We start from the raw sequence: 22,451 nt of genomic DNA on the forward strand, positions 1-22,451 counted from the left end.
GCCTCGCTTCTGAAGCCTGAAGCAAGTGACTCAGAAGACATGTGCTACCAAGCAAGCATACTCGAGATTTAGAAACACCCATATGTTGTTAAATGATTGTTTTAGGATTATTTAATAAATGTGTTCATTATTTCAATGTTGCACTGGTGAAAGTGAGGTTTATTAGAAATACGTTACACTTCTGGTTAGTATGATATAAACAACTGTAATGGCACAGTGACCTTTTGCTGTATATCCTGCATGTAATCCCGTTACATGTAATCCGTTACACACTGGGCCTGTAAAATCGAGCACAAGCTGCACAGTTTCAACAAAGCACATCCCTGACCAGAATCATAACAGCTGCACTTGGTATGGGCCGGCTGTGTGGATGTACTTTAATCAAACGTGTCGAGACAAGAGATGTAGTGCTGAGGGATTCAATGGCCCGAGGCTTTCAAACAGAAAAACTGAAAAAAAACAAGAGCAATGAGGCTGCCTCTCCTCTCCTCTGCAAACTAACACACTGTATGTATGGAAGATAATGTGGAAATAGTTTTAAGATCTGATCTGAAGTTACATTTTTTTTGTTCTGAGATTTTGAAAAAAGTCCCTAATTTGGAAGAAAAGTCCTAATTTTGAAAAAAGTTCAAATGTATGAAAAATTCATAATTCTGAAAAAAGTCAGATTTTAAAACTGAAGAAACTAAAGAAATAAAAAACAGTCAAAACTTTTGAAAAACTAGTCAGAATTCTGTAAGTGAGGATTCTGAAAACACTCTTATTTTTGTATCTTTGTGAAAATCCCAGACATTTGACAGGATAAACAAAAAATCTTCTCATCGATTCCACGTCTCTTTCTTTCTCTGAATCAGCTCACTCTTCTTCTCAGTCTGACCATATCTTTGTATATTGTATGTCCTGGATTCCCTAATTGTCATATCCACTTTTTTATCATAATGTATAAATCAGTATCTTCTTCCTATCTGTCCTCATCTACCTGGAAGTCTCTTCATTCAGTCTCTTTGATCCTCTTCCCCTTCTTCTTCCCCTTCTTCTTCATCTTCTACTTCTTCATCTTCTTCTTCATCTTCTTCTTCTGAGACTTTCCTTGAGGGAGGGGGTTTCCTTTACATCTGACTGCATTCGCTGTGATCTTGCTTGCACCATATGCTCTCTTCCTAATGCTCTCTTTCTTCCTAATGGTTTCGTAAACCTTATGTCATTATAAAGCACTGCGCTAATAGTCTGCAGAATCATTTCTCTTATTTATTTATCATTTAATTAGCTGCAGAAATTAAACCCTGGCTTCACCACGCTGCAAAAACGGACCATTATCTCCTGCTCCCGAGATCATATCTGGCTAATTTAAATCCCGAAGGCAACGTTAACAATACTGGAAAAAAAGTAGAAATCACTTCCGGTACGTATAGAGCTAATGTGGAAGGATATTATTTATAGATGCCAGTCAAAGCAAACAGCATTATCAGTGTGTAATGGAAAGCCAAGGGCATGTTCTCCGTCATGGTGCTGCAGTGATACATATCTGGGGTCAGACAGCAGCGTGCAACTGCAGCTTCCTTCTGTGCAGTCTGAAATAACATAATGATAAAGATAAATCACTTTCCTCTGCAGATACAATCATATTGCATGGTACAGTGCCTGAGAACACACAGTGCTATATAATGCTGCAGGGTTGAAGTGAATGAGTGGACTGTTTGTACTGTGTGCTCCACTGTGCATCACATGCCTCGGAGTGCACAGTGACTGAGAATTATACTGTACACTTAGCTCCTGTTGTTCAGACTGTGAAACTGTGTGAGCTGCCCCTGAGTGTGCCGCAGTGTCACAGAGACACATTTGTCCATGGTGTTCAGTTAAAGAGGCCCTATTCTGCTTTTGTTTTGTTTTTTTCCTATAGTGAGTACGGTGGCCCTGAAGTGCAAGACACCACAGCATTTCACAAAACGCCACAGCATTTCACAAAACGCCACAGCATTTCACAAAACGCCAGAGCATTTCACATTGGAAGGAAAAGGGTATTCCTTAGGGAGAACACTTCTTGTTTGTGATTGGACAGAGCCAGCCAGAGAAGCACTGCTGTGATTGGTTGTTTTTGCTGCCAGTCAAGAAATGACGCTTGGCCCAACACATCAGCTGTTAGCTGTTAGCACACACTCAGAGCTCACAGCTCCTCCTATCTGTTCAGATACTGGACAAAACTTAAACATGTTCAAAACACAGACTGTCTGTGTCTTGGTGAATACAGTCGCTGCTTTATTTATGTCTGTATGACGTTGTTGTGAGTGTGGACGGAGCAGCTACAGGTTAGTTACCCTTTTCGTCCAATGTGAAATGCTGTGGTGTTTCCTGAAAAGCTGTTGTGTTTTCTGAAATGATGCGGCGTTTTCTGAAATGCTGCGGCGTTTTGTGAAATGCTGTTGTGTTTTCTGAAATGCTGTTGTGTTTTCTGAAATGCTGCGGCGTTTTGTGAAATGCTGTTGTGTTTTCTGAAATGCTGTTGTGTTTTCTGAAATGCTGCGGCGTTTTCTGAAATGCTGTGGCGTTTTGTGAAATGCTGTGGTGTTTTCTGAAATGCTGTGGTGTCTTGCACTTCAGGGCCACTGTAAGTGAGTTTGATAGGTGTTTGTGCATGCAAATGGTCTGCAAAGGCCCAAATCGCTGTGTTCCATATTCCGACGACGACGCCGACACCTCCTCATCTCCACCGCTCCCATGTTTTTTTTTGTGTTGCCATAAGTTATTCTCTCTCCGTTGGTGCGCGGGGCTAATGCTAATAATGCTAATGCCAGCAAATACAATGGCGGCTTCAAAAAACTTTTCAGAGTTTTACGGGGCGTGGTTCGCAATTCGCCCAGCCAATCAGAAATTGGTACTTTTTTCTCCCCAGGATAGTACCACCTCTAGCAGGTACTGAAAACGGGGGTAAAAGTTATCTGAACTAAGTTCTCTTTTTGGTGTGAACGCAAAATTCCAGGCACTAACGGAACTAAACGAGAAAAGTACGGGTAAAGTACTCCGGTGTGAAAGCGCCTTCTGTTTACAGTACTTCCAGAACATAGTGACATCACTGTGTAACACTCTGGTTTCAGACAGAGGGTGAAAAGAGGTTCTGCAGCACAGGCAGTATGAGAAGAATAAAGACCTTTTTGAACATTAAAGCATGGAGACATGACACAGTAGAGGCACAAAATACTAATTTGAACCTGAACGTTTGCATAATAAGGCCTCTTAAAAGGGGATCGTACTGGATGTGAAACCTACAGAGATTTCTGCAAAGAAAAGTAAACACATCACTTTTTTTTTTCACGGACAATCTGAGTCTGGCTGTAGGCCCGAGATCATATCTGATCATATCATACTGCTTCAGTTAATTATGTCAGGACTGTATATGTGGTACATCATGTCCTGTGCTTTTTTTGCACCCCTGCACCGGCCCAGGGACTATACGGGTGAAAATAGCAATTTGCTAAAACACAGTACATTAGATATCTTAATTTTTTAAGGTTACAATCTATGTGCACAGTCTTTGTTGAAATAAAAAAAACTATGCCAGTCAATGTTAAGGCTTGTAATACATCTTCAAACTTTAACCCTGTAAAAATGGTTAGCACATTAATAAGTTTGACCCAAAGTTGCTCCCCTAATTCCAGCGTGGACGTTTACCATGAATCACATGGTAGTGAAAGGATAAAGAAAGCAGAGGAATCAGAACAAGAGACAAGTTTTACACTGACTGGAGACCACTGGACATCGGTAGAACCATCACTACCTCCACCATAACTCCCACAATGCAATGGTTCTTTAGCTGAAAATGGAGGAAATGCATTTAGCTGAACCATTCTCCAGTGTCACAGGAGTGTGAGATAGTGGACAGGGTCTGTGGGAACAGATAGTGCTGCATACTGCAGCACTATCTGTTCCTACTGATAGCAGCAGAGATAATATGCCCTGTGTAGCGCACATTATACAGGGCAATAGTCTGGGCTCATTTGCACCCTTTAAGTTTATTTATTTATTTAAATTATATATACTATTTTGTATGTTCTTTCCCACTATGATTATGTATGTCATTAAATATGGTATTCCTGTCATTTTTTTTCTTTATTATTTTATTGTTGGCTGTTCTGTTTGTCGTCTATGTTGGAAAAGAGAAGCATGATTTCCACCCCAAAGAAGTCTGTACTATTACTTATACTCGTGCTTCTTCTCAATACAAATACTTGAAACATTATACAGGGCAATAACAGCCGCCCTCGGAAAAGGATTGGACTTCACGCCAATAATTCAGAAACCTTGTTGTTAAAAAGTAAATACATTCATGTTATTTTGGATATTTCTATTTTTCATACTAGTTCTAACTGGGTCTGTGAAGGTGTTTATTTTCATCCACATTTCCCCGCGGTAGGAAGTGCACTGAGGTCACTGTCTTTGTTCCAATCAACCTGCTGCACCAAGGCTCTTCTGACGGACAGAAAGATTAAAGGAAACCCTGTCTCTGTTGCTCCATGAGGGAGAGTAACGCTGTTGAACACTCCCAGTTTTTTACTTCTATAGTTTTAAGATGACACACTTTCCCAAACCGTCTCACTCTCTTGCTTTGTTGCCATTGGAAAACTGATTTAAAAAAAGCCACACACGTTAAAATAGTCTGTACGACGTAAGGGAGAAAGACTCCGACTCCGACTGTTTTCTTCTTTCATTAATGAACGCCTCGCTGCACATTGTCCCGCCTTTCACACGGCTATATTAAATAAACCGACGAGTTCAATCACAATATTGATAACTGTCCAAGTCTGTTATATAACTGCACATAGTCCCTTGATCATCCTTAGCAACGGTCTGCTCATCCTTGGCAACGATCAGCTAGCTAAAAATAGTAGACCTCAGGAATGTCCAAATTGGCCAATCAGAATCTTGCTTTCAACTTTGTTGAATATTAACATGAACAAAGAGGTTGATTTATTACAAAAAGCATAAACAAACTACGACCAGGATATTAAAGTCTGCTATTATAGTCAGTCTATTTTGGATTTTGGGACGCACTTGAAAACGAGATCGTACAAATACAGTATATATATTTTCCCATTTTAAATAAACCATCAGTTTTGCCTGCAGGCGTTTGTTGAGCTGAAAGAGCAGAAGCAATATCAGCAACTGGCCAACTATGGATATTTTTGACATTTCAAACGACAGACCCCTTGTGTTTATTTGGAGCTCCCAAACTGAGCAGCTTAATCATTTAAAAAATCTTGGAAGAATCTATGCAAAGTCTCCAAAAGGCCTAGTCAACATACATTTACATATATGTGTGCAACACATTGACACACACATACACACAGAGTAAAAATAGATTCTGTGCAACTCTCTGAGGGAGGAGTATCTTCAACACAACAAAGCAGAATAAAGATGTCTCTAAGTCAAAAACGGTGATACAAATATAATAAAACAGCAGAAGTGATATAAAGAATCTAAAATATGTCTGCTTTTTTAAACAGTGTGTGCTCGTGTGTTTCATTGTTGGTGTACAGTATAGGCTACTGCCTGAATATGCTGAATGAAAGGCAGGTTTCCCTATACATAAAATATTTTTTTATCCTACAGTAAATATCTTGGTTTCTTCTTTTCTAAGGACACATTGCTCTTCACACAATCATAAGTATTTTTACTGTATGTACAGCACTTTGGACACTCGACCAAAAATCGTTTTAAAAATGTGCTATATAAATAAAACTTGATTTGATTTGATATTGTTATTTATTTTCTCTTGGATTTATTTGCATTGGAATTTATATTGAGATCCAAAAGTAACAGAAAGTAATCAGGTTACATTACTTTCATACTGATACTTAGACTAGCTTTTTATCAGTACAGACTGCAATGAGGCGGTTCACTGCGCCTTCAGTCAGATTTCTTATGAATTATGTAAACTACAAACCTGACATGATTGACTGCAGGGAGGCGGTTATCAATCCTGGAGGAAGAGTCCTGCTGGTTCACATTACAGGGACTTATATATTCATACAGCTATTGGTAAGACAGACATGCACGCACGCACGCACACACACACGCACACACACATCTCCCGTTATGTGCACCTACACAATATGCATCCTTTGTTCCTTAAATCACATCATGCCTCCAGGTGGCGTTCACTGTCTCCTGTGGGACTACCAGCTGTTTCCCCAAATCTCTGTCTGATGTCTCTCCACTAGTAGCTGTCTGAAAAGAGCCTGATCGTTTTATGCTTCACTGATATCCCTCCCACGGACAAAACTACTGATGTTCTTTTTCATTTGCGCTACTCTAATCATATTCCTTTTAGTTTCTGCTTTACATTTGGTTATGTTACCAAACACATTTTTTCGTCAATTATACTCACTTCTTGAAGCTGCACCTTTATTTTTATTTAATTTTTTATTTAATCGTTTATTTGGCAGGGACAATGCACAGTAATGAACACTTAAAACGTTAACATGTGTCAAGCGTGACAGTGCCAGATTTAGCTTTAAGCCATCCGCAGTCCCTCACATAAAACATTTAAGAAGTTTACATTTGACAAACATTGTAAAAATAAAATACATGATATGCAAAAAGTGCAAGAGAGCAAGAGCAGCACAAGTATTTATGACATGGTAGTACAATATAGCAGCAACGACATGTAAAGTGCAAGAGAACATACAAGAGCTACATAACGTGCAAGAGGAGATACCCCTGTATTAAAGTGCATTTAGCGGTGATTGCACGTCTGTTTGTTTCTCAACCATTCTTTGAGTTGACCTTTGAAAATATTGAGAGTGGGACAATCCCGTATCTCAGTCGGGAGGCTATTCCAGAAAGAGCTGCCTTTAATGGAGAGGACATTTTATCCAAAAGTGGTCATACAGTGGTGGTATGACTTTGCAGCATTGACAGTTAAGAAAGGTCTAATTTGTTTAAAATGTTGCAAGTTGAATTTAATGGTGTTGGATACTTTCTTAATATGTTTCTTAAAAGTCAAGTTCGAGTCCAATATGACTCCAAGATACTTGAACTGGGAGACTAGTTCTATTTCTGCTCCGTTTAAAAACTCATTGGATCCTTCGATTTTGACAGGTCGTTTACTGAACATCATGCATACTGTTTTTTTTTACGTTTAACTGTAAGCAAATGTTGTTCAGCCAGTGTTGAACCTTGTCCAAAGCTTTTGAGAGACAGGATGAGATCATTTCAGTGTTCTTCCCGTGTACAAAGATGACCGCATCATCGGCATACATTTGCACATTCAACTCAGGACATATATTAGGCAAGTCATTAATGTCCAGTGAAAACAGTAATTGTCCAAGAATGGACCCTTGTGGAACCCCAACAGGGTTCACAAGGTAGGGCGATTTGGCTCCGTGGACCAAAACACACTGTTTTCTGTTCGATAAGTAAGACTTAACCCACTGTATAGAAACTGCTACTGAAAAATTGTAATGAGTTAGCTTTGAAAGGAGCACTTGGAGGTCAACATGGTCAAAAGCCTTCCTGAGATCAAGGAAGACAGCACCTACATATGGGGTCGTGTCCAATATTTAACCTTTTCCACAAAGACACAGTTAGCTGTCTCAGTGGAGTGGTGAGCACGAAAACCAAACTGCGTTGGGTGGAGTGGAGCGAAACCTTAAAATGTTTGGTGATTAGTTTTGACACCCATTTCTCAGCTATAGAGACACAGGGGAGGATGCTGATTGGTATGTAATTGGACATCATTGCCTTATCCCCAGTTTTAAAAATCTGTGTCAACGTGGCTACCTTCCAGGATGATGGAACTTCCCTCGTGCTTATAAATTGATTCACTAGCATAGTAATTGGTTTTATTAGACCGTCGATATGTGTTTTTATAAAGTTGGTGTCAAAATCATATGCATCCCTAGCCTTAGAACCTCTTAACCCTGAGATTATATTTTTTACCTCAACCTCTGTAATTTCCTCTAGGTCAAAAACGGGGTGTGTATCCACATTCGGGCTAAGTGAGACCTCAGACGACGGGAAGAGCTTTGTAATGTCCAAAGCATTATTTATGAAATACTCATTGAGAGAGTTGGCCAATACAGTCTTTTATCAGGGATCATTGATTTTTAATTCTAAAACATTATTTTTCTATTTGGTATGTTTACCTAATAGTTTATTTAACATTTGCCAAACGTTTTTACCCTTATCTTTCGAACCTTCAATAATATTGATGACGAAGTTTGCTTTGGCCTGTCTTATTGTTTGTGTTACTTTGTTACGAGCATGAGTGAATTTCGGTCTATCGGTGGATAGTCCGGATTTCAAGCTCTGCTTTAATAGTTGTCTGTAAGGAAGGATATTTTCCGGTTGTGTATTTTCAAATTCTAGCGCACTCAAGCTATTTTATTCATTTTCTTATTTCATAGTTTCTCATTATTATTATTATTATTATTTACTTTGATCTTATTTTTGATTTTATTAAAGGTGGGGTATAGTCATTTTGGAGAAACCACCTCGAGTGCGCTAGAATTTGAAAATACACAGCCGGGAAAGATGTGCCACTTCCTTACAGAGCCCCTCCTCCAACACACACGAACGCGCACATGACCAATGAGGGCACGAGATAAGTTTGTGCACAGATGGAAGGCTGACAGGCAGGTAGGCCATCCAGTTATTTTAGCCGGGCCGGCTAAAGTGATTGGTCGTGCTTTTTACAGTATTACGGCTTCCACAGATTATATTTTTATGGATTTTTTGTCAAAGCACTTAAGATATTCATTGCTATCGGGATGTTAAGAGCATTCCATGGAATATAACAAAAAGTGTATCTCGAGCCGGTTTCTCAAACACCTACCCCACCTTTAATGTTAAAGTCTCATTAAATGATTGGCTCTTTGTTGGAGTCACAGGAATTCAACATGACTTTTACCTGATCATAGAAATCCACCTTAGCGGTGGGTTGTCGATATAGGCAAATCATGGTGAGGGACATTTCCTCAGATAGTGTGATTTCCTCACCAACACAATCAAACTCATATTCGCTGGAAGAGCAATCTCCCTAAAAGTAATGGTATTCCTCACACAAAGCAACACACTTTGAGGTTTCTGAGGTCCAACCGATGACCTTTCCACTAAAGAAGCTTGCTTTGCTGTCCATTTGTCTTGCAATGATGCTTTGGCGTATCGTATATGCATATATGCTTGTTTTTAAATTGTTTTGATTTAAATGAACACCATTATTGTCTGCAGTTTCTTTGTTTGCAACAACCTACATAAATAAGTAAATACATTGTTTTTAAAAGAAGTAAGTGAATAAATAAATAAAGAAACAAACACATAAATAAGTTAATAAATAAATAAATAAGTCAACAAGTAATTAAATAGACAAACAAAAAAATGAACAAACACACAATTAAATGAATAAATGTGCCTTTTGAATGTATGCATCGATAAATGCTGTTCTTATTCATAACACTCCGTTCGATGTCTCACTATGGGATGCGCCTCAACGCGTATGCAAACAGAAGCATCAATCTCATTACGCCAATCCTGATTGGCTGGTGATCTTGACGTCTACGTCAGGGAATCCACCCACAGTAGCTTGCGCTACGTCGCAGCGTCATTCAAACACCTCTTCTCGCTTCAGAGCACATCTCGAATATCAGTAGCCGGGCTAGCTTAACGGTCCACAGACTGAACCCAAGCTAACATTCGGTCGACGGGCGCTTGCCGGTTACTTTTTTGCTTTGCAGAAGAATTGAACAATTTTAACACACCAGTTAATATTGTAATCTGCCCCGCCGTTTTTTCTTTCGAAATAACGGTAAGGTCTGATTTTTTTCTTCAAACAGTAACATACCTGTTGCTAGTTTATCCCTTCGCGCCGACACCACGGCGAGCGAGGATGGACTCTTCTCTCCCTCACACCAGAGGAGACGGAGATAAGAAAGATATTAACACACCAGTTCATATTTTTTAAAGAAAAATCTACCCCGTCGTTTTTTCCTTTCGGAATAACAATAAGGTTGTATTTTTTTTCGGCAAAATACCTGTTACTAGCTTGTCCCTCCTCGCCGACACCCCGGCAAACGAGGATGGACCCTTCTCTCCCTCACACCAGAGGAGTCGGAGGCTCGGAGGCTCGGCTCTGCGGCTGCGGGTTTAAGATCTCGGGCACAGACTCACACCAGGTCTGCTCGTCCTGCCTTGGGCTGGAACACGCCCAGGAGGCTATCGATAACCCGTGCGGGCATTGTGCCCGCTTCAGCATCAAGAGCCTCCGCCGACGGCTAGCGCGCCAAGATAACCTGTCGGGACAGGACCCCTTCATGTCCGTTGATTCGCCGGCCGGCAATCGGGACATAGTGGCGACCACCGCGGAGATTGAGCCCCGCCTGTGTCAGGCTGGGGCTTAACAACGGCGGTAGCCGCGGAATCGGAGCCCCGCGCCGTGTCAGGCTGGGGCCCGGTGGCGGCAAGAGCCGCGAGAGCGGAGCCCCGCGCTATGTCAAGCTGGGGCTCCCAACTGGACCTCACCGTGGTTCCATCCGCGGAGGACGTGCTAGAGCTGGATTATATGGAGGAAGATGAAGAGGATGCCTCTGAGTTCCTCTTATCCGACTCGGATGAGCACGAAGATGACATCTTCGTTTCATCTGCCCAGGCTGCCAAGCCGGAGGCGATGTCGGCTCCCCCGGGCGAAAGCACACCAGCTTCGCCCTGCCTCAGTATGGACTTGCAGCCTGTGTGCCAACGCGCTGCGTCCAGGCTGGACATCACCTGGCCTGAAGTGGCCAAGGAGACCTCCAGATCTCGCTATGAGGGGAAGAACTTGCCCCAAGCAGCGAGGATGAAGAGGCAGCTTCTCCCAGTCTTTTCAGAGATGCGGGACGAGGTGTCGGTCTCGTGGAGAGACCGCCCTTTCAGCAACAAGGCCCCAATCCAGGGTGCCTCCTCTTTGGACTGTGACGGCATGGAGAAGCTCGGCCTGCTCCGCATGCCGCCCATGGAACCGCTGGTGGCAGCCCACCTCCAACCGCGGCTGGCTTCGGCACCGAGCAGGAACCCCACGCTACCGGCAAAGGCAGACCGCTTCCAGTCAGCAATGACCGAACGAGCCTATAAAGCCGCAGCTTTGTCCGCCAGGGCGCTCAATGTCTCCTCGCTGCTGATCGCCTACCAGGCGGAGCTCTGCGAGGACATGACGAACAAACCTGAGCCTGCCGTGTGGGACGAAATCGCAGTGATCACAGACATTGGCCTCCGTGTGCAGCGCTGTGCAGTCCAAGCCACGGGCGAAGCACTGGGGATAATGGTGGTACAGGAGAGAGCCAGGTGGCTTAACCTGACGAAACTTCCAGACCGGGAAAAAGAGGACGTCTTGGACATGCCTATTGTTCCCGAGGGCATATTTGGCTCCGCTCTAGCTTCGATGCAGCAGCGGTGTGAATCCAAAAAGAAGGAGGATGAGGCTCTCCAGCTTTGTCTACCCCGAAGGGTCCAGCCGCCGCCTTCAACGGCCCCGCGGCAGTCCTTCGCTCAGGCTACCTCACGTCCTGCCCGTTTCAAGATCCCGAAACAGCAGAGGCCACGGGTCAAGTTCGCCCCATGAGGGAAATGGACTCTCCTTATCTTCCTAGCCGGAAGTAAAGAAATAACAGAAAAATAGGTGATGATGCCTGCAGCGAGTTATAGCTGAGCGAATGCTGTCCGTCAAAGTACCGGTGGCCAGATAATGCCATTTTAAGGTTAACTATAGGACAGCAAGTTCCGCTGCCTGTTTAAGTCACACAAACACATGTCATCACTATTGTTTCTTAATAAATCATTTTCCACTGTTGTTTCCAGGCTTAAAGCCAAGGGCGCAGTCAATAAAAATGAAAAGAAAAACAATAAACAGTCTGACGTCTACCCCCCTTCTAAGAGTGGCTGCTGCCTCTCTCAGAAGGCGGACGATGGACGGGGCTGTGAACGCATCACCGCCACGCGCATGTGCAGTGTCGACCGGGGTTGTCAACCTGGGGTACCACCGTGTTCAGACACTAGAGGGCCCCATAACACAACAAAAAAAGTCACAGGGCAGACGACAGAGATGTGACATCTCCACTCGCTTTGAGAAGCGAAAAGTCGGGGATGCTCACAGATTCTGCTTGGGTTTTCAAGACAATAGCACGGGGTTACAGACTCCAATTCGCTGTCACCCCCCCTCACTTTTCGGGCATTCTGCATTCGCAAGCCCGGGGAGAGTCGGCCCATATTCTGGAGCAAGAGATTCTCTCGCTACTAGAAAAGAAGGCTATATCTATAATACCTTCCGAACAGAGTCAGAGCGGCTTTTATTCCAAGTATTTCCTCGTTCCCAAACGGGGAGGGAACGGAATTCGGCCTATACTAGATTTGAGGGCTCTGAACAAATATCTCAAAAGATACAAATTCAGAATGCTCACTCACACATCTCTGTTGCGCCTCGTGCGCCAAAACGATTTGTTCACATCAGTCGACCTGAAAGACGCGTATTTCCACATCCCAGTATATTATCCACACAGGAAATATCTGAGGTTCGCCTTTCAGGGTGTCTGTTACGAATACAGAGTACTTCCCTTCGGTCTGTCTCTCAGCCCACGAGTGTTTGTACGGTGTGCGGAAGCCGTGATAGCCCCGTTAAGACAACAGGGTATTCGCCTGGCAACTTATCTGGACTATTGGCTCTTTCTCGCACAGTCGGAGCAAGAGGCTATTACGCAGACGAATGTCCTCGTAAAACACCTGCTCGACCTGGGTTTCGTAATAAACACAGAAAAGAGCATGTTGTCCCCAGCCCAGACTGTACTCTTTCTGGGTCTACACCTGAACTCGGTGCCCTTTACAGCCCGCCTGTCAGCAGAGAGAGTGAAAGCCTTCAGGGCTTGCCTCGCTAATTTCCAGCCACGCAAATATGTTCTCTTCAGATCATGTCTGCGGTTACTGGGGCTCTTGGCGTCAAGGGGGTTTGTGTTCTCTCCAGTTACACATGCTGGCACGCAAACTGATCTTATGGAGCTGCGGACGTCTCCTCTCTCTGAGAGCGACGCACGTACCAGGAGTGATGAACCTCGGGGCAGACCTGCTGTCCAGAGGTGCACCACTATATGCAGACTGGACTCTACATCCAATAATTGTGAGTCAGCTGTGGGTGCGTTACGGCCGGGCCGCGATAGATCTGTTCGCATCAAAAGAAAACGCTCAATGTCGGCTGTTCTTTTCAATGCACGATTTTAACGCACCGTTAGGCGTGGACGCGCTCGCGCACGTTTGGCCACCGGTCCTTCTGTACGCGTTCCCACCCCTGGCTCTGATACCCCCAACTCTGGCCAGAGTGAGAGAACAACGCCACACACTGATCTTAATAGCTCCACACTGGCCTGCAATGTACTGGCTGACGGAGATATATCAGCTGCTGTCTCAGGCGGGGGGGACGATTTTTCACCCACATCCAGAGCGCATGGCCCTATGGGCCTGGCCCGTGAGTGGTATAACCTGAATACAGTGGCACTCCCTCAGAAGGTGATAAACACTATTCAGAGTGCAAGAGCTTCCTCCACCAGGTCCCTCTATGACTGTAAGTGGAGGGTGTTTGAGGACTGGTGCCTTCAAAGGGGACACATCTCTTTTCAATGTCCTGTCGGGGTGATTCTATCATTTCTACAGGACCTGATTGATAAACACAGAGCTTTCTCTACGATCAAAGTGTACCTGGCTGCTATTGCTGCATGCCATGTGGGCTTTGAGGGAAAGACGGCTAGCCACCATCCCTTGGTCTGCCGTTTTATGAAAGGGGCTCGCAGGCTCCTCCCTGTTTCCAGGTCACTGGTGCCCTTATGGGACTTGGCAGTGGTTTGAGATGGGCTCACTCGACCTCCATTTGAACCCCTGGAAGAAGCTGACATGAAACACCTGTCACTGAAGACAGTGTTGTTACTGGCTCTGGCATCCTCCAAGCGAGTCAGTGACATTCATGCGCTCTCTGTACATCCTTCATGCACTCAGTTTGCCCCGGGGCAAACGAGAGTGTTGCTGAAGCCCAACCCTGCCTTTGTACCTAAGGTGGTTGGCTCATGTACCCCCATTGACATTGAGGCATTTCCTCCGCCACTGTGTTCCTCTGAGGAACAGCGGCCGAATTTGCTGTGCCCAGTCCGTGCTTTACGCACCTATATGGACGGGTCAAAAGAGTTTCGATGCAATGACCAACTCTTTATATCCTGGGCCAACCCTCATAAGGGCAAGCCCGTTACCAGGCAACGGCTCTCCCACTGGATTGTGGAAGCGATTGCTCTGGCTTTTTACGAGTCAGGGTCTGCAGGCACCTTCGGGTTTGCGTGCTCATTCTACTCGTGGACTGGCTACATCCTGGGCTTTGTTCAAGGGTGTTTCCATCCAAGACATTTGTGCAGCAGCGAGCTGGTCCTCACCGCTCACTTTTGTCTGCTTTTACAGGCTAGATGTCTCTGCTCCAAGTGTGGCCCACGCAGTGCTGGGCCCCGTGTTGAGACAGGGTTCTACCTGTTAAGTTCTGGTTGTTTTGGTGATTTTCGAGATAAGCATGTCTAGCAATACGGGAGTTTCAATATCCCATAGTGAGACATCGAACGGAGTGTTATGAATGAGAACTATAGGTTACTTACGTAACCCCAGTTCTCAGAGTAACATGAAGTGAGATGTCTCACCAGAAGGCCCTTCTTGCTAAGGCGAAGCGAGAAGAGGTTCGTATTTTGAATGACGCTGCGACGTAGCGCAAGCTACTTAAAGGGTGGGTGGATTCCCTGACGTAGATGTCAAGATCACCAGCCAATCAGGATTGGCGTAATGAGATTGATGCTTCTGTTTGCATACGCGTTGAGGCGCATCCCATAGTGAGACATCTCACTTCATGTTAATCTGAGAACTGGGGTTACGTAAGTAACCTATAGTTAACCTTAAAATGGCATTGTTTGGCCACCGGTACTTTGACGGACAGCATTCGCTCAGCTATAACTCGCTGCAGGCATCATCACCTATTTTTCTGTTATTTCTTTACTTCCTGCTAGGAAGATAAGGAGAGGCCATTTTTGTTTTGCAGAACAGGAAGCCCAGAGCCATTTTTCAGTGAGATCCACTTGTGCTCGTCAGGCAGTTTGACAGCCACCCAGAGACACTCAGGTCAGGTCAGAGCGGCAGAGATGTGAGGATTCATTTGTAATGGCTTTCCTCTCCTCATCCATCAGGACGCCATTGGGACTCCACCGGCGCTCCAGTGACGTTCCATAAGGAAGCTGAGCATCCTTCAGGTTGCATCCGTGAATATCGCCACTGTTTCCCTTTGATTGAAACCATTTCCATGTCTATGTGCAGAGAGAGGTTACTCAGGATTGAAGTGGATACTTGCTATTTGAACGCTCAATTGGACCACTTTCTACAAATGGATGTATGGATTTAGGATAATTAGATAGCTGAATCTGTGAAATTGCTGTTGAAGGACAATGAAAGGAGGAAATTAATAGAGCTGGATGCAGTAACATTTTTGCAGAAGCATTAGACAAGACTGCTGGAAATAGGCACTATTGGCTGACACAGGAAAAACGCTGCACTTTCAAAAACGATGCAAATGTAAACACACAAATTTGCTTCATCTTCACCAACTTGTCAAAACATGCGAAGCGTTTACTATAAACAACATGCTGCAAATAGAAAACGCTGGAAGAAGTTCAAAACACAACAGAGACCAGGGGACACTCAAAAGTGATGCACACATCTGGGACGCTTGTTGTCATTTGGGGATTATAAAGTTGGACAACTGTCACTTTTGTTGGAAACATACTTAATTGTTTAATCGGCTTATTTTAACAATGTGATCACATGATTCCTTCCAATATTATTGCAGATCTGTTGTTAAGTAGCTAGCTAACGTGGCTTACCTAGTCATTTCAAATATACCGGACAAAACACTCAAAATTATGAAACAGTCAAATCTCAAGCATTAACTTACAAATTCAATAGAGTCAAAATGCACCACTTGGCCTCTCTGATGCCATACATTTCAACATTGGAATATCTTTTAGCTAATTAAACCAGGGTGAAACATTTAGTACTAGATATTTGTAATCCACCAATGAAATGTGAGAGCAGTGCCCGGCAGACATCATCACAACACATTTCATGAACAAATTAACCATAAAATGTAATGAAGAGACATTATATTCACATAAAAAATGCACCACAGGCAAAAAAACGAAAAGAAAAAAGGCAGATAAAAAGGCATCTCACTTTAGAGCTTCACACTAGTGCACACACTCTTGGGAGTCACAATTCAGTGAAATAATAATAATGTATTTCGTTGTGCATGAAATGCCTCCCAAAGCTCACATTGTCAGCAGCAGAGAAGAGAAGCTCCTGATGAAAAGGGCTTACACAGCATATGAATATTGGAGGGGGTTTGGATGGGAGGGGACTTGGGAGACACATTTGCCCACGGCGCTCCGATTGGTTTATTGGTGACGTGATGACACGGAGGAGTTGGGTTTAACACTTTATAAAGCTGCTCTGTCCGCGGCGAGCTACTCTTTTAAAACACCACTGTTGCAGAAACTTCTCCTTCTTACTGGAAGCCGCCGAGAAAACCCTCATCACCGTGCATCATGAGCGAGGTAGGACTGTTTTACGTTTTAGAACAAAGAAACCCATTTTACGCACGATGCCAGCGATAAAAAAAAAACGTGGATAAGGAGAGATTTATCAGCCAGCCTGCTGTCCACGGGCTCCTGATGAGATTTCTGATCCAATATTTATCTTTGCAGCGCGGGTATAATTCATGTCAGAGTGTCAGATGCTTCACAGCTGCTCTGTCAAAGTGTAGGGCGCATCCCCCAGGAGCGACACTGTAGTGGATTTACGACACAAAGCGATATTTATCTTTCACTACATGGCTTTAGACCTTCTTTACGTGGAGGCATCATTTGATAACTCGCTTTCTGACAAGAAAACGTGACGAAAATTGCATTTTTAGCCTCTTTTTGCGACAGAAGTGAACAGTTTTTACTTTATTCCTTTGGAAACCAGTCTTATCGTTTGTGGATGGTGGTTACGCATACCATGCACACTGTATAGGGTTTATCTCTCAGTATAAATAATCCAGCAGTCCCGGGGATTGAGAGATGTGAGACCACAGGGGGGGTTATGGAAAAGTGCTCCACAGCACACTCCCCTCTGACCATAGATGTTGGAGCTCCATGCATTCAAAGTGAGGAGGAAGGTATTATTAGCTCTTTCTAATGGATAGAAAGTCAAAAAGCCTGGAGTATCCTAAAAAAAAAGGACTATTGTTTGTGTAGTTGGGCAGTCATTTTATGGAAAATTGTGTAAATATCTCATGATGCTTTTGCAATGCTGTCAGTGTCATGAAGCTTTGATCATTTCTCAAAAGACGTGTCATAAGACTTCTCCGGAAAAGTGCTTTAGGTTTTTCCACAGCTCGCTCCCCATAGATGTTGCAGCCCCATGCATTCAAAAGTGAGGAGGAAGGTATAAATAGCTCTTTCTAATGGAGATTTTATTCTGCAGGAACTCTAAAATTCAATACCCTGGAGCATTCGTCTAACAAAATGATTTTTTTGTTGTGTAGTTGAGCATTAATTTGGGAAATATTGTGCATAAATGTCATGATGTTGTTGCAACATTGACAGGACTACCCAAAGAGCTGATAATATCTTTTGAAGCTTTGATGATTTCTCAAAAGACTGACATTTCTTAATATTGTCAGTTTAGTATCATAAGACTTCTTCGCTGCAGCTTGCAATGGAAAAGTGCTCTTAGGTTTTTTACACAGCTTGCTCCCCTATGACCACAGACGTAGCAGCTTCATGCATTCAGAAGTGAGGAAGAAGGTATTAATAGCTCTTTCTGGATGGAAAATGGGTAGACATTATTCTGCAGGCCCTCTCTTAATAAAGGACTATTATTTGTGTAGTTGGGCATTCACATGGGAAATATAATGCATTTAAAATGTCAGAAAAGGGTATATTTGACAACATGTCATTGCTGCATGACCCAAAAAGCTGAAAGGCTTTGATGATTTCTCAAAAGACTTTTTTATCATTTTGCTTGTCAGTTGAGTGTTATAAGACTTCTCCGCTGCAGCTCGCGATGGAAAAGTGCTCTTAGGTTTTCACACAGCTTGCCTCGCTCCCCTCTGACCATAGATGCTGCAGCTACATGCACTTTAAAGTGAAGAGGATGGTATTAATAGCTCTTTCTGAAAGGAAAATGGATGGATGTTATTCTGCAGAGACTCTAAAATACAATACCCTGGAGTGTTCTTCTAAGAAAAGGACAATTTTTTTGTTTAGTTGGGCAATTATTTGGCAAATTGCACATTATTTAATCGCATTGACAGAATTACCCAATAAGATGATGATGTATCGTGAAGCGTTGATCATTTCTCAAAAGACTGACGTTTGAGTGACACTGTTATAAGAGGTCTCCACTGCCAAGTGACGCCCTGCCGTCAGGGTTTGGAATATTGTAGGACCTGTCAGCAGATTGTGGGACATCAAAGATGTTCACTTCGCAGTTGCATTAAGTCAGTTTGTGCGTTTTGTGATTTACAATTCACTTCAAATCCAATCTCAACAAAATGTAAAGATACCAAAATCTAACGTCAAATGTTTATGTTTTATATAAAAAGATAAAATGACTTCCTTTTAAGTCTTGCAAATTCTGCCTCAAGCACCAAACCAGCCGTTCACGGTGCTGGGAGGAGAGTAGGATGCAGTTTAAATGCAGGTAGAGCTGTGGGAGGATTCCTGTTTGCACATACTGTATATGTGGATACATATTTGCTTGAAGTGTTTGAGTATCCCTGTGCATGTGTTGAAGTAGGGAGGCAATAGGCGTTAATGTATGCACATAGGATAAGTTGTGCACACATTTCTGAGAGTCAGTGCAAACTCAGAGGGTATTACAAAGTCCCAAAGCCTTTACCTTATTTGATTAAAATCCTGCAGTAGGCAGCCCCCACATTAGATTGATTAGAATTGATCGGTGGCAGACATCCCCGTGCTCTCTCAAGGAGCTGTTTGAACAAGTCATTCGTCTGCCGCCTCACTACAACATGCACACACAACAGGAGCTATAACAGCTTGTGAATAATTGAATCCGTCGCCTGTGGCGGGATCACCTGAGCCTTTTGTTTGGAACTAATGTGCAAAGTAAAGAGAGGCTGCCGTCTCCTGTTGATTAAAAGAGATGTAATTTAAAGGCCCCGAGCAAATGTGAGGAGGAGGAGGAGGAGGAGGCAGCGGGGAGAGGAGAGGAGAGGAGAGGAGGAGGGGGGATTATTTTTCTGCTTAGTTTATGTTTTATCAAGAGTTGTGTTCAATCAAAGTCATTCTGGCGCCACACTTTGTGCAGAGTGAAGTGAGCTGCACTTTCTGGATGGATGAGTCTTGAGTGGTCAGCACTGCATCACCCCCCACCTTTCCCCCCTTGTACTCTCCACCTCCCTTTTTCTCCCCTCTTATCTACACACCCCTGCTCAGAACAAGTACAATACCCTGAGGTAATATTGTTAAACAGATGTACATCTACATGTTGGATTACTACCTTTTGCTCCTTCTCTCTGTCTCTGGGCTAATGAACCACAGCTTTAGAGAGGCCCTATTCTGCTGGGTGGGGTTTGGGGTGTTTCCTTGTACTGTGGTGTGTTATATCTTTGTGCATGTAAATGGTCTGCAAAGGCTAACATCCCTGTGTTCCCTTCAGAGGGAGTTTCTCTCCCACACAGTCTCCATTGGACTCCTTTGTTTACTTCCGGAGCATAGTAACTACAATATGTAACGAATGTTTATGATACCAACACGCTTTGTTCAGCAGGATAATCTCTACATATTATCACCTTTATGATTTTTTAAGTAAAAAGCGAACGTTAGGAGGCTATAAAGGAACTACAGCATGGTCACATGACTTCACATCAACAACACTAAGCTAAAGGAGGCTAATGTTGGGCCTGAAGAAGCAACCGCAGTTTTTAAATTATCCAGTGGGGTATTTAGGGACGTATTTTATGTCGTAGAACAAAATGTTAAAATCTCCTCAGCTTGTGTTAACCACAGACTTTGTTTCAGGCTAACAACCAAAAACACATTCAGCTACATTACCAAAGACAAATCTTCTCCACCTGCATGATAAATCAATTTGTTTTAAGACCATTCTACGTCACAGATGATTATGTTGTAGCGCCATAAAGCATTTCATAGATGCTAATTCTTGAGAATATTCAAACATTGGAATAAGAAAAATAACTAAAATATCCAAAATGAATAAAACAAACAAAACCAAACAACCGAAAACAAAAAATAAAGTGTACCCGAGCTCTTCTAAGATAATAATGTTTTGCTCAATCAATGGTCACATGTTATGATGGTCGAGAAAACTCAAAATGTTTATTCTTTGTGTAGGCAACATTTTTGGTGACTTTCTTGTGGTTACGCTCTATTTTAAGTGACATCGAACAGAGGACAGAACACCTGAATGCAACACAGCCATATTTCATGAAATTGATAAGGCCTGCAGTAGAAACTATTTGGTGTTTAAAAAGGCCAATTGCACTTATAACAGTTTTAAAACTCAATTGAAGTCCAATCTAAAGCAACCCTTATAGAAACTTGAATCATTACTTTCAAAACACTAAAGATAAATGCAGATCAAATGTTCAATAAGACGCCCAAAAATCATTGTTATTCGTCACAATCATCTGTAACTTTGCACTGAAAAAGCTATTCAAGGAACATTTTTGCAAGGATGCTTGAACTCATGCTGACTCACACGTGTTTTCAGACCGCACAATTGCACTTGGCTGTTATTTTCCTGCAGTCACTGAATCATGACTAATCCGTCTTTCAAATCTCAAACCCTCATACGACTGCAGCCAATCGGAAGTGTATGCAGCTTAGTGTAGGAATTAAGTTTTTCTGTCACTTGAACATCAGCTAGGCCAGTAAGTGTATGAAAGGTACAAGGTATAATGCGAACAATGACGTATGGTCGTAACACCTACTTTTCCATGAAGAAGAGTCCGCTCTGACGTCATTAAACACTAACTGTTATATTAAGGGCCCTTATTATACTTGTTCGGGTTCTCCTTTTCCTGTAGTGTGTTCTATAGGTTTAGGTGCATGTAAGTGGTCTGCTAATGCTAAAATCCCAAAGTTCGCTCCAGAGGGAGTTTCTAAGCAGTTGATCAATCACAACAGAGCCGGCCGGCCAACCAATCAGAGCAGACCATTTACATGGACAAAAACCTACAGTATGTAACACACTAAAGCAGGGGTTCCCAAACTTTTCAGCCCCCGACCACCAAAATAACAGTGCCAGACTGGCGGGGGGGGGGGGGGGCTGGTGAATTAATGTCAGTTTTCCGCACTCTCGCGGGAATATCTCCGCAATGGAGCGAGTTTAAGTTTCACCTTCGATTGCATTCCCAGCGCAACACCTTCGTCAAACATGTTGCCACTTCTTTGTACCATTTTCAGGCGATTTGTAATCTGTTCTAGAAAAACGATGTGTTTTTTTGGATTTCAAGAACCATATTGAACAAACGAAATTTCGAAATTTCTCCAAACGAAGTACGCCGGACTCGGTAGAATTCCAAGTATGCTGGACATTAGAACAGTACTTCGGCGGCACTTGATGAAGTAGCATGCTTGAAATAGTGGCTCTGGAGCAGCTTTACTCGAGATTGAGAAACACCCACTGTCTTCTATTATACGGCTCTGCATTTCATGCTTTATTTGCTTAATCCTCCCCCAGGGACTTATTCCGGTGCGATCTGTACTTAGTTCATGAGAACTAAAGAGTTCTCATGAACTAAGTTCTGATGAACCTTTGGGGGAAAAGTAGTGCGGTGTGAAAGCGCCTATTACACCTACTTTCTTTAAGTACAACGATTTTACAGCATTCTACATTGTCAATTATTTAGATGGCGTTTAAGTAGTAACATAATATTTCGGAGTAGGGATTGCAGCACAGTGACAGCTAATCGTATGACGACTCAAACCCTACACAGAATGAGAGCAAAGGTAAGCTAAATGTTTTGCATAACTCCAATCCGGTTTTTCCTGAGGTAAAAATCGATGGATGCAATAAGAGTGCCTCTGACCTGTTAAAGGTCACACTAACATTACCATTAACACATTTACATAATGTCAAGGTGCTCTGTACAAAGCTCAGCTAAACCAGTTGAGGTGCATTTATAAATGATGAAACAAAAATGTTACTTAGGTTTTCCTTTTGGCAATCACAAAAGTAAACTTCCTTTTATTTGTAAAGTGCGATAAATGTCTCATTAAAACAGGTTACACTGTAAATAATGATTAGACACTTGATACAAATACTTAACAGTTAATGACTTCATTAGTATCTGTTTATGATTCTTTGTTAGTTTAAAAGTTGAGTCAAAGAAGAAT

Source organism: Notothenia rossii (assembly GCF_949606895.1).
Source record: "Notothenia rossii genome assembly, chromosome: 4".
In the NCBI taxonomy this organism is placed as follows: Eukaryota; Metazoa; Chordata; class Actinopteri; order Perciformes; family Nototheniidae; genus Notothenia; species Notothenia rossii.